The 27206-nt window shown below is 40.2% G+C and overlaps 1 protein-coding gene across 10 annotated transcripts in view; it reads left to right on the forward strand.

Moving 5' to 3' along the window:
* Positions 1–2125: 2125 nt before the first annotated feature.
* CUNH4orf19 (chromosome unknown C4orf19 homolog) overlaps positions 2126–27206 on the forward strand; it is a 43285-nt gene continuing 18204 nt past the window's right edge. The window contains exons 1-5 of one of the 10 annotated variants that reach the window (XM_061379973.1): positions 2126–2390; positions 18097–18239; positions 22284–22333; positions 24167–24257; positions 27040–27094. The gene's annotated coding sequence lies outside the window, so the exon portion shown is untranslated. Of the gene's footprint in view, positions 2391–18096; positions 18240–22283; positions 22334–24166; positions 24258–26956; positions 27095–27206 lie in introns of all 10 variants that reach the window. The other 9 variants (XM_061379972.1, XM_061379979.1, XM_061379978.1 and 6 more) reach the window with 9 other exon arrangements.

The raw sequence follows: 27206 nt of genomic DNA on the forward strand, positions 1-27206 counted from the left end.
AAATAAATAAAATGTTGTCATACCTGTGTTTCTGAACAAAGACTTGGTGAGGCAAGTTATCTTTTCCTGCAGAACACATCTATGAAAACCTGACCAAACAAGCAGCCGGAATAGATCCATCAGTTTGCACATATCCATAGGAAACATTAGGTTGCAGAAACAGTACTACAGCAGCATAGCATGCTTGGGACTGCTGGGGTCAGGCAGAATTTGTCTACTGGTGCAGAAATACTGGGTGCAGGTTCAAGAAACCACAAGAATGAAATCTGTGAAATGTCAAAAATACAGTAGCCATGAAAAGGATCTGACAAGGAGGCCAGGCATCAGGAGCAAGGGGGAGGCAGCCTCCCCAAGATCATCTCCTGTCCTACTCCACAGCTTTGAGACTGGGTCATTTCTCAGCTTCTTAACCCAGCTCATTAGCCCAACCACAACCAGAAGGGTAATGGCAAGATACCAACGGGTGCAGAGCTGGCACTTAGGGACTGGCTCCAGTTGGGCAGGGTTGTAAGCCAGGCATACAGCACAAGGGCTGTGCTCCATGTGCACCATGTTGTATGAGCAGCAGCCCCCAGCTGTTTGCATCCACTGCCTTCCTCACCTCCCTAACAACTTAAGGACAATTCTTTACTTACTGGCCAGAGAGCCTTTGGGCGAGTTTAGTGAAAGTTCTGTAATAAGACATTTCCTGGCTCTCAAAGTCCATTTTCAGCTAACACTAAAAGATTGTCAGGAGGTGAAAAAAAACAAACAAAAAAAAAAAAACCAAACACATAAAATCTGCCAAAGGGCTGCTGCAGAGCTTTGCAGTTCATGAGCCCACAGACTGTAAATGATACTTGGCCCTTACGTTATGACATAACTCTCTGCTTAAAATAAGCACATCCAAAGCAGCCTTTATTAATTTGAGTGCTGGCATGCAATGCATGAGCCTCCGATGCAGGGCCTGCCAGCACAGGCTGGGGTTAGGGGGAGTGTCCCTGAGTCCCTCCCCCCCAGCCCTCCTCAGCCACCACTGAACTGAGTTTGACAGTCTCATCAAGGAATCACAGAATGGTTTGAGTTGGAAGGGACCTTTAGAGATCATCCAGTTCAATCCCTTGCTGGGGCAAGGCCACCCAGAGAAGGCTACACAGGAATGAATCGAGGCAGGTTTCGAATGTCTCCAGGAGAGGGAGACTCCACAACCTCCCTGGGCAGAGTGTTACAGTGCTCACTGCAGCCCATACTAGGGGAAGTGTAAGGGCAAACCCAGCCCGCTGCTTTAGACGGTTTAGGAGGATACTTTGCATGAGAAAGACAAGCAGGGCTCCAACACGTTCCTTCCACTGGGAAAGCAGGGATGCAATCCGCCCCCCAGGCAAGGAGGGAACCCTAAACCCAGCATTATTCAGGGCGAGAACAGCACACCTACTCATACAGCAGCTGAACTTCGTATATCTGCTGCTATGAGGCTTAACATCACAAAGAGGGGATTTAGCAGAACATTTCGAAGGCGCTATCAGTACGCTGCGTCAGAGCTGCTGGGGACCCCCGGCTATGACCCATGCAGTTAGGTGATGCAACGTCAGTGCCAGTTCTTCCCCGGAGGCTGGGGTTTTAACACAGTTTCCAGGTACATCGATATATGTTAAAGATTAAAGCTGGGAACACCTCACCCAGCTGCTTGCGGGTACTGGCTAAATTAAATCAGGCATCCTGCACAGGGAACGCTCTCCTAATCGGATTGTGGCAGCAGAACTTCTTTTTTAGCACACTTTGAAACAGCACACCCAAACCAAACTGATTCCAGGAAAGTGAGCAACTTTCACAGGTAAACCTGTTGCAATGCTTGCAAATATACTTTAGAGCCAAGTTCCCTTACAGATCACTACCCAGAACGGTGGGGATTAAACGTCAGTGCTAAATAAAATGTAACAGAGGAACTTTCTGCCAAATCCCTCCAGCACCGTTTGTGATACAGGTAGATTAATTTTAAGAACATGCAAGTGAGAGCATTCATACACTGACGGGCTCAGGCTTAGCTGTGGTCGTTGTGACTGTCCCAGCAGTAAAGGAAATACTTGGCACATGTTCTTCCTCTTCTTTTTCTAACCCTGACCAGACGGCGGTGAGTTCTGTCAGGTTTTCATCCAGCTTGCAGGTAAAGGGTTACAGATTCTAGGAAGTATTAAATGCAAACTTTGAAGGATTTTATTTTCATCTACAGTCACATGACACCTTAATACCCAATGACACCAACTACAGTGTCTCATTAAGAGGTCATGCAAACTCTCAAGCTAAACAAGGCATTCTTACATATTTAACATTCAAATGCAGAAGCCAAGCTAAGCCATGGAAGATTGTAATCAGAAAAAAGCTACACTTCCTGATCCACACAAAAGCTGCAGGTAGGAAAAGTTCTTCTTCCTTTAAACTTGTAACGTTGGGCTTTTAAGAGAAATTATTTAGAGAGCATATTTTGTACTCCTTTTTTAGCTTTCAAAATAATCTAATAGTTTTATCCTGAAAATATCTGATCTCGCTTTTTCCACCTGTTGTAGATTCAGTGTTGTTTTTATTCTCAGAAACACACTCGGCTCAGCAGAAATCAAAACAAAAGATATTTTAAAGCCAAATTTACATTAAAAAGTAGTATTTTTAGAGATTTCTTAGTTCTTGAAGTGGTTGTGTTAGAGTTTGTGGGGTAAAGGGGGAGTTAACATATCTTTGGTGTCTGCAGTGAAGGGATTTAGAACTCTTCTGACCTTACTTATATCATGAATTACACATTGTTTCAGTTACTTCAACCCAAGTGTATTTCAATGGATGTGGCTTCCTCACTGAAAAAAAGGATTTCTCATTTTCCCACCTAGAATTTGGTGAATTTAAAACAAAAAAATCTTACAAAAGCAAACGAAAGGCAGATGGGGAGTATTGCTGTGCTCCATAAAAAGAGGAAAAAATTACAAAACAGGGAGTAAGAGGAAAGTCAGTTAAAACCCACTTAATCAAGAATTTAAATTGCATTCAAGCATATCCATTTTCACATGCAGTGATAAAGTTTCACTGAGAATTGCTGCCAATATTGCAGGAGTTCATGGTTTTCCCTTTGTGTGGAAGGGTTTTTCCAGGGTACAGCATTAGCATTTTTATCACAAAGACCTTTTTCACATCACAGTTTTTCTTTAAACTGTAATTGTTTTCAGTGTTCTAAATACTCAGCATTTTAATCCCTTTAGAGGAATGCAGTTAGAGACTACATTCTATACAGCTACAGAATCTATATTGACTGAAAGATACATAAGATGTCCACGCCCTGAGGATTCCCACTGCACAAAATCAGCAAGCAGTGTTGATTATTTTACTCCTGCAATAACTGAGTGGTGATTGTAAGCGATGTATTTTTTTCCTCAGTTTATTGTATAAACCCCATTTTTATTTCTTCCTCATATAGGAGATACTAAGGAGCAGTGAACAGTAATAGCTAAAGCAACTAGCTGCAGATAAGCTCTCATTTTTGTTTGAAAACAAAACAAAAAAAAAACACCCAAAACACAGGGTTTGGTTATTACCAGCACATAAAAATAAATCTGAAAAAAATTGAGCCTAAACAGGTTTACCAGTAGCACCTCAAAAAATGAATATTGTCATTCACTTTCAGGGTGCCTATCTCGAAAATAGTAGGTGTAATGCTGAGGAGAGCCAAGACCCAAATCTGGCCTAGCATGTTTAGCCTGAGTCATCAAACATCTTTTTATCAAATTGAACCGTATCCTTGACCCCCCTCAGCAGAGTCACTCACAACCGCGCTGGTGGGAACACAACAAGAAGCCACTACACTTTGACAGAACTGTTCCAAATTTACTATAATTGACCTCTGAACTTAAATTCTTTACAAAAATATGTTTAGAAACTCTTTTAGATAAGGGGCTTATTTGCTAAGCTAAATTTAAATCTCAGGGGAGTGAGAGGAGCGCACCCGCTCCCAAATAAACAGCCAACCTTTTAGAAAGGCTTTGCCTGAGGAGGAATGTTGCACCTGACATGCTAGGAACAGCCTGCCATGGCCAGTCCCTTTTCAGAAATGTTTGTACAAATCAGGTGTGTCGTGGTAAACCAGCACTCAGTAACTCAGTAGTTAGATCTGTCGAATGTCAATCACACAAAGAATTGTTGTAGGGTAGAAGGTAGAATGGACACAAGTTACTCTGTGACCAGACAGGCTGGACACTGAATGAGAGGAAGCCATAACTCCTTTCCTAAACAAATACAAATGAAGCATCTGCTGTCTAGCACTCTAATAGTTCAGATGGTTTATTACACCCATGATTTTACTGATTCCTTACAAAAGGAATTTGTACTCTTCTAATTATTACCTTTTCTAATTAAACGAGCCAACCTATTCTCCTGTTTTTTCACATGAATCTGGAGTCAAATGTAGTGTTGTTTCACGGGGAAGACACAAATCAAACACTTCCATCTCATAAACAAGGAAAGAGAGAGGTTCTTGGAAACTGAGATTACTGTAAACCTAAGAAATATTTTTTCACTTGGATTTTGGAGGAAGTCCAGCAAACATAAAAATCGAAACACTACCAGAGCTTTGGAACAGTTTTCTCTTTACCCCAAAACCAGAGCTAAACCGAGCGTTGATCAAAAGCCAATCCAGATCTTTCAAAAGCCTTGCAAAGCTCAGAAAACTTGTACCAGATTGAAGGCTAATACAGAAAATCACCAACCCAGTGATTTTTGCAGAGCTCTAGATAGGCGGGCAGATGGCAAAACCTGCAAGTGAAGGGAACTATGGCTTTATTGGAATGCCTGGTTGAAAGTGGTCACTGTGCAAGGTTAACGTGTGAGTGCTGAGGCCCTTCTTAACCACATGATTGTTTCTATCTGATCTCAAGGAAACAAACTTACTTAAACTATTTGCTCTTAGGCTTTACTGAAGGAAAGCCAAGGAAAGGCTTTCTTCACGTCTTTCAGGAAGGGATGGTCTTTTGCTAAGTTTGCACAGTATCTAGTTAAACATGGCCTCAGCATTGTCTACATTTTCCACTGATACCGTTTCACAAAAGACTTGGGGTGGTGGAGGCTCAACACAGGCAACACACTGAAACATGATGAAATGTAGTCAGGCAATAAATACTTGTTTGGAACTTAAAATTCCTCCTTCAGACTCTGTTTATCTGAATATTATATATGGTCATCTATCAGCAGAGTATGCCCATGATTTCCACATAACACAGTTGTTGTGGGGAGGGCACAGCTAACACCAAGCAGGAGGCCAAATCCCCATTGTTCCTTAGCCAGGACTAAGCTGGCACCTCATTTAGCACCTGATCATGCCAGAGAAGTAATGACAAAACTTCATGCCCAAGCAGTGATGCATGGAAATCACTGATTTTTGCTGAGCTACAGAAGGGTGCTGGCAAGCAGGATGTATTGCTAAGGAGAACAGGTAACAAACATGTAGTTTTACTTACTGAAAGTTTGATACTAAAATGAACAAAAGAAATGAGCTTTTGTGGAAAGGTCAAAAGGGATTATTGGAAAGGGGAAAAAAAAGGCAGCAATTTTCCTGTGAGCTCTCCTCTGAGTCAGTTTCACTTAGACATTTGGAGGAACTTAAAATTTTACTGAGACGAGTACACTGTTTGGAAACTAAACGTTTAATCACTTACAGCAGGAAGCAGGGAAGAAAAAGGCCGAAGTTTTCTTTTTGTGTGACGTTTTTCTGTCTGCAGTTTTTACACAAGTTTGTTTAACTTCCTTTTTTTTTTTCACTTCAACCACAGATGTTTGCTGCAAAGCCACAGATGCTTTCTGGTTAGAAAAAATATTTCTGGTTGACTATTCTATTATTAATTCACATAAGTCACTTTTCCATTTGGGAGAGCAAGGAGTAAGCCATTTCCTTGGGGCTTATTTTTCTAGTGTTACCAACTGGGCCTGGCTCAACTTTGCATCATTTCCCAGCTATTTAATATAATTGTGTATTTCTATTCAAGAGCAGTTACTTGTCTGATTTTATGTAAACAAGGTCCAAAGGCTTGCTATAGCAGGAAAGCTGCTTTTTCTGAAAGAGCTGAGTAAGAAAGACAAGAGTATCCTATGTCAAGGATACCACACATCCAGTGACTTGAAAACCTCTTCAATCTGAAGTCCACTATGGCAACTTTTCATACTGGCTTCGGTGGGAACAGTTATCAAGTCCTGACACTGTCAACAGAGACCAGGAGAAAAAGAAATAGCCCAATGCAAGCTGTGCCGATGCTACCCTGCTGCCAGTCGAAACCACCCATTCAAACAGTTTCACCTGTGCTGGACAGAAGCTCTCCAGACTGTTTCAAAACAGATTATTTCATTTCCACCCCATCTCTCATGCTCAGGACAGGGACATCTGGATGCTAAGGCACTTTGCCCAGGCAAGTTGGCATTAATGTCCTCTTATGATACACTGATGCAGATTCATCTGAAAGCAGCTTCCAGGCAGGAGAGGCAGGGAGTGTTCCAAATGAGCCATACGCAGACATGTTCCCACAGTCCTGAGGACTTGTCAGGCTGTAGGGTCTGTTCATCCTCTGACTGCCTACCCTGCCCACTGTACTTATTACAATGACCATATTTATTGTTCGGGCTGTATTTATTACACTCACTTCCCCCTTTTTCCCACTGTTTCATCAGCAGTAGGTTTACAAGTGCCCAGCTTTATCTACCTTAGTAAGCACGTGAGCTTTGTGCAGCAGCCTAGGATGCAGAAAGCGCCACCTATGCCCTGACACAGCCACCCAGCAATTGCCTCCTGTCCCTTCTGGGCTGTGTGCAATCTCATGCAGCCATGCTGGTATAGTGGGGGCCCTCACCAAATTCGAGGTCCCCCTCATGCCAGGGTAGCTCCTAGATCCAGAGTAGCTCTCAGTTCAGCAGCCTGAGCCAGCCCTCCAGCTCCTTTGCTTTTTGCTCCTCTTGCCCAGCTAGCAAATCTGCACTGCTCCACTCTACAGGCAGTTTCTTGCTGCCCACCCACACCCCCACCCCCAGAAAAATGTTATCAACTCTTACTCCCCTTATGGACTGCAAGCTTGATAGCTACTGCATTTGCATGACTTTAGCACTACAAATGTCCACAGAGCTATTCTTCCCATCTGCTTCTTATCTATTCATAGCAAAAGAAATGTAAGTCTCGGGCAAATTCAGGCTTTTGAAATAAGCTGGCAGTCTTGTTCACTTACAGCTCAATGGAAAACAAGCAGTTACTGTCAGCTGTCAGGAGCCTGAATAAAGCTTTGTTAAGGGCCCCTCTGTCTCTATTTTTGGTTTGGGTGTGGCATGGAAAAAACAATATTTACCATCTCAGTGGCTGTGCCCTTTGTGTATTTGTTTTCATATTCCCTTTCCCCATGTGAATTTAGCAGATGTTGCACGGCTTGATATCAGCCCTCCATTTCTGTTGTTAGTATGTGTATGTCTCCACTGAACATTAGTAATAGTCAATGTCTGCAGGAAAGATACAGAGTCAACCATTTCAGAGGAAAACGTGGATAAAGACCAGAAATTCCATAAGATTTCATTTGCAACGTAAATGGAACAAAAGCAACAGTCATCAGGCCTGAACTGAAGACCTCCATGGGCCTGAGAAGCTACAGCCATGTACAATGTCCAGTTGCTGACCTTAACATCTCTTTTAATTTAAAATCACTTGGGGAATATTTTCCGATGCTTTGGATGTATGCACACAGGCTGCTAAAAAGCTAGTCCCTATTTACCAGTATACACTAAAAACTAATGCAGAGTGAAATTATCTGAGTTCAATTATCCAATTAATTACCTTCCATAAAAACATGTGCATTCACTTCATGTTTATATAGAGAACAAATACACAGCTTTGATAATGTGCAGCTGATCCATTAAAAAAAAACAAAGACAGTTTAAGAAAACAGAGCAAAGCCAAGGACAAAGAACTAGATGCTAGGGGAAGGCCAGCTTGCTGCTTTCACAGCCAGTATCAGCACCCAGTATTCATAAAACTACACCCTTAGCTTTATTTCATTTCTCTGCCATCCTTCCATGATAAGGCTTTACACTGAAGTCAACGTGGCTGGACTTTCCCCTGGAAAGAGTGAGAGCACACCTAGTTAGCTCAGAGCACACATTGCTACCCACAGCTTGCCAGCAGGAGAAACACTGAGCTAAATCAACCCTATGGCTCTGTGCAGGAGACAGAATCTGAATCTAGGTCTCCCAAATGCTCTAAGAGCCAAATCTGCCTCTAGAGACTAACACCTTTTAAAAATCCAACTCACTGTCAGCAACTCTCTTGTTCTGGGACAATATGTCAGCCTGGCCAATATATAAAGTTCTAACACACAAGCAGCAGGTATTTGCTGTATAATAGAAGTAACTGAGACACACCATTTATAGCCATGGCATAAATTCTTTGGAAAAACAGCTCTGCTGGAAACATCAGCCTGTTTTTAGCATACAGCATCATGAGCAACTCCACTGCTGAAACAGAGGCCAGCAAGTCAGACTTAATATTGAAATATTCATTGATAATTTTGGTGAATGCAGTCCATTTTTTGCACAGGATTAAAAGAAAAAGAAGGGGGGGAGAAAAAAAACCCAAAACAAAGTACAAAACCCCACAAAACAACAAGGATTACTAAACAGGCTCAATGCCAGACAACACTAAGTCTTTTAAGGCGATGAATACTTTTCAATAGCATTCAAGTATTGTTCTACTGAGAGACTGAAAAAGCTTGCAAATACAATCAAGATAAGCAATTCAATAATACTACAGAAATGCAGCTTTATTTCCCTGCTATATCACCATTACCATATCTTAGCCACATTTGGACCTTTTTAATGCAGTGGTCAATACTCTGGATCTGCCTTGTTCTAAGCAATAATTATTGTAATTATAACATAAGAACTCTTTGCTCTTGTTCATGAAATCATTGCATCTAATCATTCCCTTAGCCACCCATCATCACTCAATGTCTGTGAAGGAAATTGGTTTTAAATAACCAAATGGAAAAGCTCACCCGCATTCTAAACAGCACTAGATTAAATTATCTCTTATGCTTTACATATTAAGTGCTGCATTTAAAAGGAAAACCATTTGAATAAAAAGGAACTAATGTAAGAGAAAAAGTCACATCACATAAAAGGGTCGTTATTAAGGTATTGTATTGGAGTCTTTTCTTCAAGATTTTTGAGTGTGACTTTTAGTGTTTTCTGTACTTCTCTGTTTTAAAAGTTTCTTTATCCATTTTCACAGTACTTTGTAACTATGGCCAAAATAATCCTCTGCTTTTCTACTCTCCACTGACCATTCTTTACATGAAATGTTCAGGAACAGTGATGTAAAAAAAAATGCATCCCAGTATGTTTCCTGCAGTTGTTATGTAGGAACAATATAGTGTAGGTGGAGCATCTTGAGCATTGAAACTGGGGGAGAAGACACACACACACACACACACAGAAACAAACAAAAATGAGTGAAGGAAAAAGAAATGCATCAAGCATATTAATATCTTGCAGGCTATGCCTTATCTGAGAGCTGATGCAGATATAAGCTGATAAAGAAAATTATTTATATGGCTTACACAGTTTTAGATGGATTCTTAGGTTCAGTGTATGTACTTGATCTTTCTCAAACATCCCAATACTTAACCGTGTCTAAGCAGTTCTACTTATAGCTAAAAGATCATCTCGGAAATAACTGCTTGAGCCAGGCACACCACAGCCTTACCGTTCAGAGAAACACCAGATCTAAGCTTTTGGTGCCCCTACATGCTAGGCATTCATCCAAACTGTGAATGACCAATATCTGACCTAACAAACAATATTACCCTTTTGCTCACAAAATACACCAACTCTGCCCTCAAATTCTTCTTCCAAGGAAATGATCTTCTTCAGATGACACAACGCAAGCCATATTATTTATTTGGATTTCATGTCATGATCTAATTAAAAAGCAACAAGGATAAAGAATAATGATGAAAGTGAGAAAATTGATTTCTATACAGGACAACAGGGTAAGGAAATTTTGAGTTTGAGGTTTGTTTTTTTTAGTATGAGCAAAGTCAGTTTTTTCTTTCAAACTGACTCACCTGCACCAAGTATATTGTTCTGCAAGCTTTACATGTAGTTCTCCCACTCCATTCTTCTGTATATGCCTTAGCCCTAACACTGTCTGTCTTATGCACAGCCTTCTATTTCTTAGACCTGCAGGAAGCCATAAATTTGGGAAGGAGGCTGAGTTGTTAATTCATGGTGTTCTCTTTTAGTCTTGTCAGGAACATAAAAGTTTTGGCTGAACAATGAATTTATAGCATGCGTTTTGTGGATCATACCTACGTCTCTGTGTAGGATTCACTTTGGGCTAGCAGTAACAAACTAGAGATGCAACTCTTGCAAACTTAAGCTATTAACAAACAGGCTTCAGTATCTTTTCCTTCCGTTTACATTCCAGTTTGAAGATCCAGTTATGACCTGAAATCTTGCTAAAATATGCACAAAATACATTTTATTTTTCCCGTATCTGCCTCAATTTCCTGTGAAACAGTGAAACCCGTATCAGCTCTTTTCCCTGTGGGTTCTGTTTGTCCTTCAAGGAGCTAAATTTTCATGTTTTCCCCAACAAACCTCAACAAAATGTTGAGTTGCCTTAACCTGTTAAGCTTCCACATGTTAATTTGGCTTTGTCACACAATTTTAAAGCCTGTGAAGCACTGATTCTTCCAATCTTATGAAAGTATTTTCCATTGTCTGTATAATTGCAGCTTGATGCAAAACAAGGAATCTGCAAAAAATTGTTTCATAAGGCCAGTGCTTGAGATGAGCCTCAGAAGCACGGCTTATTGCAGAGCTGAGGGCTGTACTGTTGTAACAGCTGCATTAAATGAGTATTTGTTAGGATAAAGTAAACCTGAATAAATTTCTCTACATTTAGGACAGATAATCCAGCAGTGGTATGCTTTCTGTGCTACAGGGCTTATATTGTTCAGTATCATGCCATGAAAGAACCTAGAGATTTGTATGTTCTACTCTTGACATGAAATAAAGTTAATCATAGACTAAGATTTCTTTGCTCAGCAAAACATATTTTTTTCTGGCCTGTTCAGTTCTACTTTATCTCACATTCCTACAGCCTGCAATATTCTTCTGTTCACAGAGCTCACTGTGCAGTTCAGTGCTAGTGCAGTCGAACAGCTCACCTAGATACTGGCATAGATTCTCTAACCCAAGGACTGAGTCCATCAAAAGCCACCTGTTTTCTAGGTTTGGCCTTCTGTTTCCCAATCTGTGCAAGTCTCTATTGTCACTCTGCAGAATTTATACTTTATTCAGGTTGTTTTGGTTTTCCTTATCTCCATGGCATCCCTGGTAAGGAGCATAACATACAAAGATATCATAAGAAAAGCTTTTTGTGCTCCAGCAGATATACAGGATTTTTTTTAACAAGGCTCTGGAAACTTTGCGAAAGAAACGACATAAGTAAATATGCTACCGCCCAGGAAAAGCCATGCTCCCTCTCCCAAACAAATGGAAAGGTTAACTCAGTCAAGTCCTGCAGATTCCAGAGTCCTTCATCCTCAAAACTTCCTCATCACACAGCTCTAGCAACTCATTTGACAGAAGGAAAATTAAGCTTAAGTTGGCAAACCCCCCATTCATTTATGCCAAGAAAATCCCACACAATTTGAAATTAATCAATAGCACAGAAAACCCCTCCCACCTACCACATGGACCCCAGTCTCCAAAAATCTGCAATCTCTCTCTAGGGTGTTATTTCAAACAAGCCTGTTTGCTGAACTTGCTTCACCTTCCTCCCATGCTACCTTCCCACACAGAGAGATCTTTTGCTACTTTCCTCCCATGGGAAAAACAACACACCTATGTAGCAGATGAAGGGTAAAGCATTATAAAGCCTTGAAATGCCTGACTGGAGAAAATCTCCTCGTGGAGCCAATACACTTTTCTCCCCCTAAGAAACACTATTTCTAGTCCAGCAGAAAGCAACACAAACACTTAGCACTTGGGTCAATGAGCCCTTTTAAAAGGCCAGATAACAAAGGTATGACTGAAACAGAGCCTGGGCTTCACTTTTTTACTTTGTCCAGGCATTTCTTTTGCTTTCCATGAGGCCTGAATAGATCCCTATGAAAGCAAAGATCACAATTGATTGCCACAAAGCTTTCTTTGAATTGCTTTTTTGAAGCATCCTGGTGAGATGGCTAGAAAATTCAGAGGTGTTTGTTACTCACAGTGTGCAATTACCCAGCTCCCATTATACTTCAGGGCTTTTGCCCCCTCCCTGCAGGATTTCCCTGTATAAAAACGCTGTAGGTGCTTTGCCTCTGAGTTACCTTCAGGTTTTTGCAGTATTTCCTTGTTTGTTTTACAGCAGCATCTACAGGCACCGTAAGTGATAAAAACCTCATTTATCTGGCTGTCACCAAGACACCTAATAAGACACACCCTAGTCAAACACAGATTACCTAGGCAGTACCAGACTGGATCTAGACTTCTGGCATCTGCTCGGTTTAGGGACAATAAGAAATCATAACCCAATCCCATCTTACTTATAGTAAAGAATACACTATCCCTGAGAAATCAGTGCTCTGGTTTTTAATCCCTTTGGTACCTGAAATCCCAACTGATAGGTGGCATCAGGAGATTATTGCACGATGCCTAATGGCCACTGCCTTCTGTGGCTTTGAGAGCAGTGTGTTCTGGTGTCTGCCCTGTGCATGAGGTGGGCTCAGAGTAAACCCAGAGCAGCAGACATTCTTAAAGGTCAGTAAAACCCCAGGTTTGTGAACCTTAAGTTGCTTTGGACAACATGACTGTCAAGCTGCCTTGCTCAGACAGAAGAGACCTGCCATGAGCGTGCTGCTGCCAAGCCCATACTACTGCCAAGCCCAGGACTTCAGACAGCTACATAGATTCTGCAGAGCAAAAGCCTATACATAATAAGTACTAATATCCCACACAGCTAGGCAGGACTTTTGTGAATTGTTCTGTGTGATGCGGCACATTGCTGCTGGAGCAACAAGTAACTCCTGCAGCCCGGCCACCACTGGGCAACAGAGAGCGCAAGCAGGCAACACCAGCAGGAAAACCACAGACTGCTGGATGTTAGTCAGGACTCTTAATAACAGAGCTGTCCTCCCCATTCATTACTCCACCCAAATCATGCAGCTAATTGCCCTAATATTAATGTTTGCCACCTGTTTCCCTCTTCTTAGGTCTTGCATATGGAGACATCCTTTCCCTAAGCCCAAGCTCCAAAGCTTTTACACTTCTACCATGTATGTAAAATTTTCTATCATCTGAAAAAGAAATGGAAAAAAAAATATCAGGGAATCTTTCAAAATAGCTTGAGGTAGCCAACCTTTTTATCTTTTGTACACATTATGCACAATGTATTCCTTTCCAAAGGCAACAACAGTGATGGGTTTCCACTCACCTTTCCCCACAAAGGTTGTAGCAGAGCCTGTTTTTTTAAGACAATGTCACACCAGTGCAAGCACTGCAATTTAAACAGCAGGCTTGTTTTGCAACTCCCTTGTTGGTTTCTCACTATTCAATACCACCTTTGTTAGAGGAAGAAAGGAGGATATCAGCAGACAGCTGCTTCTCTATCTTCTCACCTTTGGGGAAAACCTTGCCCCCCATTGCTGGGGGGTCACCAGATGCTGTACTTAGTAGCAGTGGCCAAAAAGACACCTTCAAGACACCCTCAGCTCCACCTGTCTTAGGGCAATGCAATGGTTTCAGTGGGTGTCAAGGTCTCTAGTTCACAGGCTCTTTCTCACCTCATAGGTTTGGATTAAGCTCTAGACACAGCAGACTGGATAGTTTTTTTCATTACTTTTGTTCATTGTGAATCTTCAAATTCACTTTTTCCTGTTGAATACATACACAGAGAATAGGTGAGAAAAGGGCCACCTCTAAGCAGTACCTCAGCATCACAGGAATTTAGTTGTTACAGGAATGTACAGCACAAATCACTCATAAGTCACTTTGGCTGGAAGAAAGTTTTGTTACAGAGAAAATAAAGATATAAGCTTGATACATTTAAAAGATTTGAAGAGGTAATATGCCAGATAGCACAGTGTGAAAAAGCCTTCTTTTCTGTAAAGGAGAAAAATATCTTACTCCTTCAGACCTCTTCCTCACTTCATCACAATGAGCCTTGTAGACTGAAACTTGATCAGATAGCACAAGGTTTAGAAAAGCACCAACTACAATTTTATGCAGATTTGCCAGCCCACCCTAGCTGAAATGAATTCTGGTGTCTTTTTTACACAAACAAGGCAGAATTTGATAGAATCTGGCAGCTTTCTGGGTCTCCATCAGCAACAAAACCACTTTCCTGTCACTTCAGCATCTCATCTTACTAGCACTGTGATCCAAACCAGCAAAGCAGCTCAGTTCTTTTGATGTCAAACTGGTAGCCTAACAAGGAACACAAAACCTAAGCCCTGATGTTTTTTCCCAGGGGTACAAGAACCTCACAGCTCCCTCAAATAGGGAAAGACCATCACAAAGATCATCCTATAAAGTTAAGGGGGAATTGTCTTTTCACAAAGAATTTCAAAAAGCAACCACAAACAAAAATGTGTGTTTTCTCAACCAGCACAAAGCTACATTTTCTGTGGCTTCTGAAAACCAGACTTACCATTCCATACTCAGCCTCATTACAACATACCATTTGAAAAAAATGCATACAATAAATGTGAATGTCTTTAGATGTCAAAATGTTGGGCCAGTGTGGTGTAAATCACCACAACGAAAGACCTAGAACACTGCCATGCAAACGACAGGACAGACCTTTATGGGCTCCGGTGTCTCCAGTCTGTATACATGTTCTGCCAGTATGAACTGAGAAACAAACAGCTGAGGGGAAAAAAGTCCTTACCATTAGGAATAATACTCATTTTTAGTTCCCACAGATCACTTATGCCCTTAATTAGAGGTGATTTGTAAAAGATAATTATTGCATCAATACTGGCTTTTGGATGGGTAATGGAGGTCCAGGATTTTAAGTGTAACTGATTTAAACATTAAAAAAAAAAAAAAAAAAAAAATTATTTCAAAACCAGGGAACCATCCATTGTGAGAATCAAATCAAATCTCTGAAGGGCTTACTTAGGTTAATCATATCTGATTGTACTGCAGATAAAGGAAGCCTTTGCTATAGACTTAACCATCCTCAGCAACTCCAAATTTAAGTAAAGCTCATTCAAGATGTGGTACATAGCATTTGTTAGTATAAAATCAAAGGGAATACTAATTAACTATAAGCTTTGCATTGACTCTTTAAAATCCCAGGAATACATACAAATTACACCAGTTAGTTAATTTAAACCTACAACAGAAAATACCTGAATTTGAGGCCTTCTTTGCAGATGAAGTGTTCAAAGGCTGCAAACAGTAGGGATGTCTCTTACTATTTAAAACTATCCCTTTGGTTTCATTCCCGCATTTGCAGATTACAAGTAAATACCAACACCTGGCAAAGCCCAAGGAAGCCAGTCTCACACAGGGGCACTGCAGGGGTCTCTCAGCTAAGGAGATGTGAGAATCCAACCTGGATAAAATACTGCAGTGGCACAGCTTCAGCTGCAAAGCCATTGCTCAGAGCAGCTTGTGGAAAGACCAATGTGTACTACACACACAGCTCTAAAAAAGAAATGTGTTGCACTGGTGTAGTTAAATCAAAGCAATTTTGTACATAAGAATGATACACTGATTTAAAATTAGTTTATCTTGATTAGTTTACTCTTGCTTCATAACAGTGCCATTTCTGTGGGCAAACAAGGCTTCAGTCTTAAATAGATGCTTGGACTGTCAAACTCAAAGGATTAGCAATCTTAAAGAATAGGTTGCAAGAAAAAGTAATTTCATGCTTTGAAAATAATTTTTATTTATTTCAAATGCTTGGACCCTAGAACCATCACTCCATAGTCTTATTCAAATGTTGATGTCGTCAATGCATTTTAAAGTAGTTTTTAGTTCAGTTAAATAAAGAGAGCAGATGCTGCTGAAGAAATGCCCAGTAAGAATTTCTATTTCTAGATAAAACTGCTTTAAATGCATAACTAGTTCCTCTAACTGTGGGATGTGATGCACACGACTGAGTTTATAGGTGTTTAGTGAGAGTTTCATGCCATTTATTATGTCACTGTGAGCAGTCAGCACAAAGATAATGATACAAATATAGAAGAGTGGGCCTATAACCTTCACTTCTTCTAATTAACAACGTATATAAATAGCATAAGTCATACCCAGTAACATTTGCTCTGGGCTGTAACAGCGTTTACTTTCCTTCTAAAAAGTTTCGTCTGCCCAAATCACAAAAAGTCCTATTTCAGTTTTCTTAGCTCAGATGAGCATACACGCAAGGCAGCCATTCAGGGGACATTTTCTGTATTTAAACTCTGTCAATGAAAGGTTCTGTAACCCAAATCCCATCCAGGCCATAACATGATCTTAAGAAAGTTAAATTTGATCAGTGTGAAAAACTGTGGCAGAAAGAGAACTAAAACTTAGGTCAGTCTAATTGAACTCCAGTAGCTTGTCTGAAAAACACCTTCTCTACTCACTTTGAAAGGGCACCAGGAACCACATGAGGGAAATGTTTTCATTTTTAAAATTGCCTTTTTCATTACTGCCTGCTCTGCTAAGAAGACTTCCAAAATCTTCATCTTTGCTACTGCCTGCTTTGCTCAGAGAAATCACTGCTGATACATCCTCCTTTTCTTTTGCTGGAAGATGAAAAATTGATAGCATTAAAGCTAGAACTTTCAAATGGACCAAGAGAAGGATTTTATGTGCCTTTTAAACCCTTATGGGCACATTAAATTTTATCAAAAATGTCTTTGTTTCTTACCCAGAGGAGCTACCCTACTCAGGTCTTCACGTGGTTTACAGTGTGCTACCTGCACAGGAAGCAGGAGGAGAAAGGGTAGACCTATTGACTACTTTGGCAAGGCGGCTTTCTGGCCTTTGTGGACAGCTCTACATCTCCCTCATACGTTTAGTAACTTCAGAAAAAACAATAAGCCTCCAGTATGCATCATTAACACTTCACCTCACTGACACCAGCTCCAGCCTTGGCTCTCCAGCACTAGGTGCTCTGAGAGATGCAGATACCAGGAATCTGTCAGCCAAGCTCCCTTGGACTGCAAACCCCCACCCCCTAGATGCCATGGGGGTGTTCAAACTGTGGGTACAAGTATTTTATAACAAATCGCAGAACAAATATATGTGTCAGAGCATATATTGTTGACACTGATTACTGATGTAAGATAAGCTACATAAATGTAGGCCCACTATAAAATAAGGATCCATCCATTTGTTCCACTCAATATCACACTTCCTAAGAGGAATCCTGGCTTCACCCTCTCAAAAAAAAACAACCTCATTTTCAAAAGGAGGATGTACCCTACCAAAAGCAGGAAAAAGAGGCAACAGCCACTGTGACTCACTTCTCTTTCTAATTAGAGGAATGAACACTATTAAAAACGAACTTGTATAGTTCACAGCTTTCCACACACCAACCACAGCAAGTGGGAATATATATGTATATATGCCACACATAACAGAAGTGATGGGAAAACCTGCTCCCAAGCCAGTATTTGTTAGCACTGAATATTCAAAATGTCATCTGATGCACCTTTATTCCACATTGGTTCATTCTTTGTGTCAGGGGAATATTCATACAGTTATGTACTATAATCATAAAATGATATGGGTTGAAAGGGACCTTAAAGCTCATCCAGTTCCAATCCCCCTGCCATGCAAAGTGACACCTTCCACTAGACCAGGTTGTTCCAAGCCCCATCCAACCTGGCCTTGGCAGCCACAGCTTTTCTGGGCAATCTGTCCCAGTGTCTCCCACCCTTAGAGTACAGAATATTTTCCTTGTAATAACTGACATAAATCTACCCTCTTTCAGTTTAAAGCCATTACCCTTTGTTCTTTCCCTACATGCCCCTGTAAAAAGTCTCTTTCCACTTCCTTGTAGCCCCCTGTAGTCCCCTTTGGGTACTGGAAGGCTACTCTAAGGTCTCCCCTGAACTTTCTCTTCTCCAGGCTGAACAACCCCAACTCTCTCGGCCTGTCTTCATAGAAGTGCTCAAGCCCTCTGATCACCTTCATGGCATCCTCTGGACTCACTCCAACAGGTCCATGTCCTTATTGCACTGGGTGTCCCAGAGCTGGATGCAGGACTGCAGGTGGGGCCTGACAAGATCACAGCTTCAGAAGGGGAGAATCACCTGCGGTCACTCTTCTTTTTATGCAGCCCAGCATATGGTTGGCTTTCTGGGCTGCAAGCCCACACAGTCAGCTCACGTTGAGCTTCTCATCAACCAACACCCCCAAGTCTTTCTCCTCAGGGCTTCTCTCAATACATTCTCTACCCAGCCTGTTAGTCGTGCTTGGGATTGCCACAGCCCACACTGCGGCACTTGGAACTATAATGAACAAGTCTCACCCTGAAGTTGGGGCTGAACGTGTTTTCCAGTTTTATAAGCAAATGCTAAGCAGATTGGGATTCTTTTAACCACACATCTATGTAATGAAAATTATTTCAAATGCTGCAATAGAAGAGTCATGTTCAACTAATTATAGCTCAGAACATTTTCTTACTACACATACTGGAAAAGAAATCCCAGTCCTCAAAGTTCCTCAATTTTTGTAGCCTCCAGCAAAATACATTTCTTACCTTTACTAGCACAATCTTTACTATTTAGCCATTTAAGAAAGTTAGCTTTTGAGTGAATCTCTAATCTTCTGACTGGTAGGATTATAGATGTAATGTGTTTCCTCAAGGGATTTTTCTACTTAAAGAATCAGTCTGCAATCTTCTCACTGTCTAAATTATAGCCTGTGATTCAATATCATCCATTTCCACATCTTCAAAAACATGAATGGAGGGAAATCCCATTTCTACAGGTGGCTCCCCATGGCTCTTTGCCATCAGAAGAGCTTAAGAGAGTGAGTTACACTCTCCAGAAACCTTCATATGTATCTAAATTAGAAGTTGTTTTGTCACCACTGCCTGAAAATAGAAAGAGACTGGGAGATGGCTGGGTGTCTGTGAATACTGCTTACAGAGCCGGGTCGTAAGAGACATATCTGCAACCCAGATAAAAGCTGGCAAGACTGGCTCATCACATGGATACATTTGCATCAGGTAGTGCATGCCACAAGTTTTAATGGAAAAAGACAGTGAAAGAAGAAGACATCCACAGCACACACATCTTCCCTTCCCCTTCACCCCATGACTTGTTGTAAGAATATGGACAACACAAGCTGCCCGGTAACTGAAAGCAAGGAAAAGATCCATGGCAGACCTGCAAAGAGGGACTGCAGGACGCAGAGCATTCACAAGACTGTGTGAGGTCATTGCTTTCAGCATGCCCTTGGCTCTACCCAGCTGTAAGTCCCATCCTACTGTTAGGTGACATCTATAGCATTACAGCCAAGCACTCAGCCTCAGTGTTTTCCAGTACAGCACAAAGAGCCTGAAAACAAGGCTTCCCCACAGTGCATCCCCATGACACTCCTCACACAATGCAGAGGTGGGTTGATCAGCTAAAGGCAGGGCATGACGTGCAGATAAGTCCCTCCCTTTAATTTGTCAGATGCTTCAGTAACTAAGCAATAAAATATCACAGAGCTAAGTCTAGCACTCAAATACGAGTGGTTTACAGTCCAGCTTTTACCAAGCTTAAGAACCACACGAGTTTCTTCCCCTGGGAGGAAGGCCCACTGCTGTGGAGAAGGCATGGTAGAACATAGAGCAATGAAGGCTAAACTGCAGTAAATTTTAGTTCACATTAACATGTGCTGTGAATCCCAGTAAATAGGAGTATAAGAAAGGCAACCTCTTTCACTGTCCCTACACTGAAAATGGCCTTATCCAGTACTGATATGAAGCCATCTGGAGATGATGATTTACTTTTTCAGCCATCCTAAGGTCAAAGCCTAGAATGTGCAACACAGCATTTACACAAAGTCATGCTAATGAAATCAGGCTGATGAATTTATTTTTACCTGATAAAATGCTGCCAAGTATAGCTTTAATAATAATTTTTAGAAATTATAAAAGTCTTTTGATTAAAGCAGTTATATATAGATGAAAAAGCTAAAATATTTATTCTACAGTTAAATGAAAAAATGCTCTCTCACAACAAATGCAGACCCAGCGCATCAGTTGCCTGGTGTCTGGCATTCTATGTGAACATTTCCCAGAGCTACCAATGTCAGTGCTGGCCAGGACAGCTATAAGTCTGTTCAAATATTTAAACTCAGAAGAAGCATTTTTTTTGACTGAAATCTGTTACAGATGTTTTTGTTTTGGCATGACTGTTTAAAAGCAAGGATCATGGACCTTGTCAGTATGTGAGCATGACAGGGAAAGGAACAGAAGTATGAGATTTTGCCTAATTAAAATCTGCATTGGTTTGACTTGCACTCTTAACACTCAGTCAATCTGAAGTTCCAGATAAATATTCATCAATGCACTTACCACAGGTCTGGTAATGTTATCCTGAAACTTAGATGCCTGATTCTCCTTGGATGCCTAGGTAGGTCATCCACACTAACCAAAAAGATTCATCCATATAGAAAAGCTCAAAGAATGCTCTGAATAACTCTTTCTTCTATAGAAAAAGCTGCATTTCTCAGTATACATTTTTCAAAGTCTTCTAGCTGCCTGGGCAACTAAATTCTACATTTCATTGTAAACTAAACGGGAAGTGTAACCAATTTGATATATAACACAAATACCAGGGAATATTCCATCAGATCAAAAAAGGGACTAGCTCAGAACGGAGGAAATCAAGATTCTTCTTCCAGCATAACTAGTCTGGGCAACCCCTATCTATAATTCTGCTACTAAGGGAAAGAGCATAATGAGTTTTTCCTAGAAAATAATAAAAAAAAAAAAAAAAAACCACTAGCCAGCACTACAACAGTGAAAAGGACAAAATTAAGTTTAAAAAGCTAGAAGTTTTAGGGAAATGCAAGTCTTCAAACTCAGAGACTTAAGCCATGTTTGATGTGATGTAAAAGCTGCATAATACCGTCTCCCCAAGGGGTGTTTGCACAACTTCTTTGGAGGTACCTGACTACAGCACTGAACTGGGGTCTGACCCAGTCTGACAGTTTGTGTGTCTGTTTACACATAATAAGGTAGAATTAAAACTACAAGAAAAAAACCAAACAACAGAGACGTATTCCTGATGAGCCACATTGCAGGGACAGTTTTGAAAATATTAGCTACTCTTTTTTTTAAACAGAGAGACAGGATAAACCTACTAGATTTATTTTTTTTTTCATATTATAATTAAATCCCCTATCATGGAAAACAGAAAAAAAAACACTTTCAGTTTTCCCTATGAGTTTTCTGTAGCAGCCATTATTAACGCCTTTGTTAAGCAGAACTCGGGTAGAACCAAGAAAACAGGAGCTAACCTGCTTCTCCTTTGTGGCTCTGATCTGGGTGTCCAAAGAAGGATTTGTTGCAGTCATTGACTTGCCACCTCCCTGAGGCATTCAACTGTACCTAGCACAACGACGTGGAAAGCATTTATGAGTAAATACACAATAACATTCGTATGTTTGCAGCTTCTGTGAAAGGTGTGGGTAGGGTGATTTCTCTGCTGTGTTTCCAGAGCAAGTCAAACCCATTAATTAAATTAATGCTCTTGTCCTGCATCAAAAGGAAAACCAGAGCCTGATTTATGGGCACTGACAGCTGCAGGAACCAGGAGCTGACTTTGTTCACTCCCTCCCTTTAATTGTTTTTTAAGCATCTGGGTAGGTTGATTTCTCAGATTCTGATCATATGAAAAGCTGCATGTCTTCAATTTCTATAAAGAAAGAAAAGGAAGCTGCTTCATGCAGAGTGTGATATGGCAGAATGTCATGGTTTCTCAGTGCTGGCTGAATAGTGACTATAGGAATTTGGTACCTGAACATCTCTGTGCCCAAGAGACTTGCAGGATGAAGTTGTAAAAGGTTCTGCTCATAAGACATTTCTTATCTAGTCATTATTTTACTTGTCCTGACAACAAAAACTTTAGCATGAGAAAGCAGTACCTGAGGAACAGTGTAATCTGCAACAAAGAAATTCTTTTTAACAGGCTCAGAGAAATTGCCACAATACCTTCTTCTAAAGGGAATATAAATATCTCCATATTGCCATAGCACATAGTGATATATGCAAATAGCAATGCACAGCAATACACCAGTATGTTCTTTTCTTCTAGGTTCTTCAAACAGGAGACAGATTGCTATCATTTTGGGCTGAAATCTGGAGGTAAGCAATCAGAACACATTCAATACCCAAGATAAGAACAGGAAACTTGTACAGAAGTGGAAAATTTTGGATGCTGAACTTTCACCCTCAGCTTCTGGGAGACTTTTACTAATAAAGAACTATATAAACATAGAGTATATTGACACTGTATCACCTGCCCAGCAGAGCCATATGCTGCTGCTACAGACACTGCCAATAAAGATCAAAGCTTCCCTTGCATTAGTGAGCTAAACATGGGTGGTTTATGTTTCATACCATGCTGTAGATGTATACTGACCTCTATGAAGTGTAAGAGCTGTTAAACAGTGTTCACTCAAATGTTAACTGGTGTATGGAGTCTCAGTTACCTGCTTATGTTCTTCATGCTGTTAGTGACAAGTTTCATATTTACATGGAGCATAATGACAGAATCCAAGAATTAGGGTACTGATAAATACAGAAAGAGTCTTGGAAAAACTTGCTGTATTCAAGAGAGATTGATAGACTAACTAACCTCAACAAGATTATATTTCCTAGGTACTCTTCATAAAGAAAGCTGACTATACATTTTTTTTCCTCCCCAACTTCCCCAGTAAAGCAGAACATTGATAGTTACCTGCATCTTCACTTCTGCTCATTCCTATAGAGCCAAGGGGAGAAGTGTGCAGTTTTACAGTTGACAGATTATTTCTTCATTCCAAGCATTCACAGAAACAATTTGTGATTTTCAAAATCAGCTTTGATTTCACAAAACTTCTCCCTTTCATGACCTTGCAACAGAATCTTAAGGGCTTTGATTCTACTCTTAGCAAGATCAATCAGTTTTTACCTCAACATGCAGTGGGCCTACATTTTATACAGTATCCCTCAAACAAAATGCATCTCAGCTTGCCTTGTGCAAAGAGCACATTAATACGTCCATATGTAAACAATTAAAGTGAAACACATGGGCAGAAGCACAAAGAATGCATGTAAATCAGAGGTTTGTTCCACTGAAATTTGAATTGAGATGAAGAGCTAAACTGATCAAAAAAGCCCCCCTAAAATAGTCAACAGAGTTTGCAGCAGAGAAAGTATTTGTACAATACCACAAAGCACACACAGGGCACAGCCAAGGCTTTAGAGAAGGGAAGGAAACTGTGAGGGGAATGCAAACCTCAGGACATAAATTAAAACCACTGTCGAAAGCTGAACATTTTCTGAAACTGTCAGAGGCAGCATAGAGTTCTAGTACTTTAGACCAACAAAGGAAAACAAGTAATGGCTACAACCAGCTTGGAAGAAACAAGTTATGAATTCTGGAAAGAAAAAACTCTGGATTGATTGAGTAAAACACATTCGTTTTCCTTAATCCTTGGGGGAGGGAGGTTCTTTTGTGATGAAAAGTGTTGGTCAACTTCACACAATATTATACAACAGAGAAACTGCATGGGTGCTTGAAAACTTCAGCATGAGAGCTCCTAACGAAGCATGGACCAGAGCAACCACTGTCCAGCCTAAGCAGAGAAAGCAAGGCCCCAGTCACACTTTCAACTGCGGACTAATACAACTTAAAAAAAACCAAACCAAAACAACAACAAAACAAACAAAAACAATGACAAAACCCCCATCCACCTAGCAGCACTAGAAGATAAATATGGAAATAATTGCTCAGTGCCCAAGAAGTTAATATTATCCAGCACAAAATACACCCAGGATCTGAAGCGTACCCATGGTCTACAGCAAAGCAGGGTTAGGGTACTGCAGCTAGATTTTGACATCCTACTTTGATATAACATGTTTTTCAGCAACTAAATGAAATAGAAAATGCAAATAGGAGCTTCTGTGGGCCTAATGACTTTGTTTAAATTACAGGTTATTTTGGAATGTGAAAACTACTTGCTGCTGGCATCCATGACAACCATGTAGATACTGTTCACTTACTTTAACATTCTACACCAGCATGGTAAGCCATATTTCAAAGATTGGGTTTCAGGGCCCTTGTGTCATGAAGTAAGCTGGAATGACTGGGTGTGTAAGGCTTCATGTTTCTGTCTCAAAAAGAGTAATATAAAAAGTATTAAACAACTTAAGCAAGCAGGATGTGGCAACAGTCCTTGATTTATGAACACTGTTTTACACACCAGACAAGTATTAAGTTTCCCAGAATATCTCAAAAGGGATGTTGCTAAGCAAAGATGATGGCGAAAAGAGTATTTAATTAAGATGTCTGAATGTGTTTTGCAGGACTAACAGCCACATTCCAAACTATCACCACGCAGAAAAGGAAAAAGCTCCAAATACAATGAAAAGGGGATATTTTTAACTCAAGTTTAAGTACAAATATAGAATGGTTTATGCCTGATCCTGCCTGCCATGGAGAAAATGAACTACTGGTTCAGTTGAAAGCCAGCTTCTACATATATTCTTCTGTTAAATATCCAGCACTTGAGACTGAGGTTTTGGCACTCATTTTAACATTACAGGCAAACTGTTTCACTAATGCATTGCTTTTCTTTTTCCTTAAAGAAAACACACACTCCACTTTTGGGCCAAAAGTCAGTCACATGCACCAGACAGACAGAAGTTCACAGTGAAACCAGTTATCACTTGACATGATGTAATGGGTAAGCTTACAACTTACCAACAGCTATGACTCCCACCAGCTCACCTTTTTGGCATTTCCATTTTAGATTTACAGAGAATTACAGAAAGGTCTTTCCAAGAAGACTAAAAGTAAACAAGCCAAAACCAATTATAAAAAAAAAAAAAAAAAAAACACACACAAAAACTATAGCTAACCTACTACCTTAAAATCTTTTAAACAGACAAAAGCAATTCACAGCAGATAAGAACGCACTGTAAAGTTTAATTAAACTGGCTCCCTCTTTTGCATCTGTTAAATAAAATTGCATCCTTCCAACAAGGGGCAAGAGGCCATGGATTTTGTTATTAATTTTACTTTCATTGTACACATAAATGTTTAGGCCATGTCTTACACAAAACAAATAAGGACATCAAGACGGAATTACACTGTAAGTGAGATTAATTAGAGACTGGACCAAAAATTACATGGAAGATTCTACTTGGTAATTAATAATGACAGCTATATCAAACACAAACAGAACTGAGGTCAAGAGAGGCACAACACCAGTAAAGAGGTTGCATAAAAATAGGAACATACAGTGACTCATTCTTGAAGCTTTATTATTTACTCCACCTAAAGTACTGATGGCACCTTTAACAGATGCACAGAAACATTCTCAATCCTTTGTAACACTATGATAAGATCAAATAGGTCTATAAATCTCCAAAGTGCTGCACAAACATTAAGCTCCAAGAAGGATATGAAAGGGTAGCATACAAGACAAGTACTTGCTCCAGGGCAACAGAGAAATGCAATGAATCGAGGGTTCCCAGGTTCTCATTAGCACCTAATTTTGCATTTAGGTTTCAGCCATGTTTCAGACATTTAATATAAAATCTTCTAAATATCACCTATGGGTCAGGCACTATACAGTATTGTCTTCATGACTTTGTAAGCCACCAGCAATCATGAAGCTACTTATACAGCCAGGGGTACTTTCAAATCTGAAAGCTACCGGTGAAATTTATGAGAACTTTTCAGAGTTTATCCATAAATGCTGAAAAGTACAATTGCAAGGACTATGTATACAAAGACAGTGTAGCAAAAACAGCAGCAACAGCAACAACCCTGAAATTGCCTTGTTCTGTTCCTCCCCAGCCACATTACCTGCAGATGCAGAATTCAGAAATGAATTGCCTTGGCTTAGATCCTGGGACAGTTCTGCTGAAAGAGATCTCAAGGCCAGTAAAAACCCTCTCTCTCAGAAGGAAAGTCTTGAAGATTTCAAAAATGGTGCAAGCACAGCTCTTTCTGAACTTGTGGCTTGTAATGTAAGCTGCCCTGAGATTTTTCAAGTTCTTGTCACTCAAGCAGAGAGATGCTGAGAAAGAAAGCAAGCACATGGCCCAAATTCTAAAATTCACAACAAAATACATTGCCCATTTCACAGAAATGAGATCAACTTGGTAATTAATATTACAGGTTTGTGTGCACATACAGGTCCAATGGGCAAACACATTCCACTCACTACATGAAATACAGAAGATATAAATATTTTTTAATATCTGCATTGTTTCATTCTAATTCTGTCATTATCTCATTAACTCATCTGTCTCTCTGTAAATTCTTAATAGAAAACATTTTTCTGAATTTTCCATTTAGCCTGGAGTGCACATATCTGAAAAAACAGCTTTCCTAATAATGATATTAAGAAATGTCTTTGGCATTGCAGTAAGTTTCAAAGTTTGTGAAAATCTGAAGGAGAAAGCTCTGACAAGCATACAGTGAAGTTCTAGCTGATACTGTAACTATTCAGGCTCCCAGCAAAGAAGAAAAGAAATCCCATAATACTGCATATTTGAAAGTTTTCTAATTTTATTGTTATTTAAAGTATAAATACTTCACATGAATCCTAATCCACTGTAGCAGGCAAGCTCATGCTCACTTTAAGCAGGTTAGCATTCCAGTTCAGCTCAAGGGGACGAGCATGCTACTCCAGTAATTTGTTTGATAATTGTCTAAATTAAAAATTCACAATGGCACAAAGAGAAGTTGTTATATTTCCGCATTGTTTGCAGTAGTCAGCCTGTCCCTCAAGGGTATCCTTCTTACATGTGTGGGCATATGAAGAAACCACTTGCCAAGTGTTTCACTATTGCAGGATGAAGACATTTAAACCAAACCTTTCAAGCAGTCAATGGAACACAGTCTGAAAGGTAGGATTATTTACTTTTATTCTCCTTGTGTATGTTTAAAACTTACTGGCCATTCACTATTGTAACTTCAGCACTCCACAAGAAAAAACATCACTGGATTATTTTTCTCTCT

The sequence above is a fragment of the Neopsephotus bourkii genome, unplaced genomic scaffold, assembly GCF_033783945.1.
Source record: "Neopsephotus bourkii isolate Nb327-2 ecotype Australia unplaced genomic scaffold, CSIRO-AGI_Nbou_v1 NB_1780, whole genome shotgun sequence".
Classification (NCBI taxonomy): Eukaryota; Metazoa; Chordata; class Aves; order Psittaciformes; family Psittacidae; genus Neopsephotus; species Neopsephotus bourkii.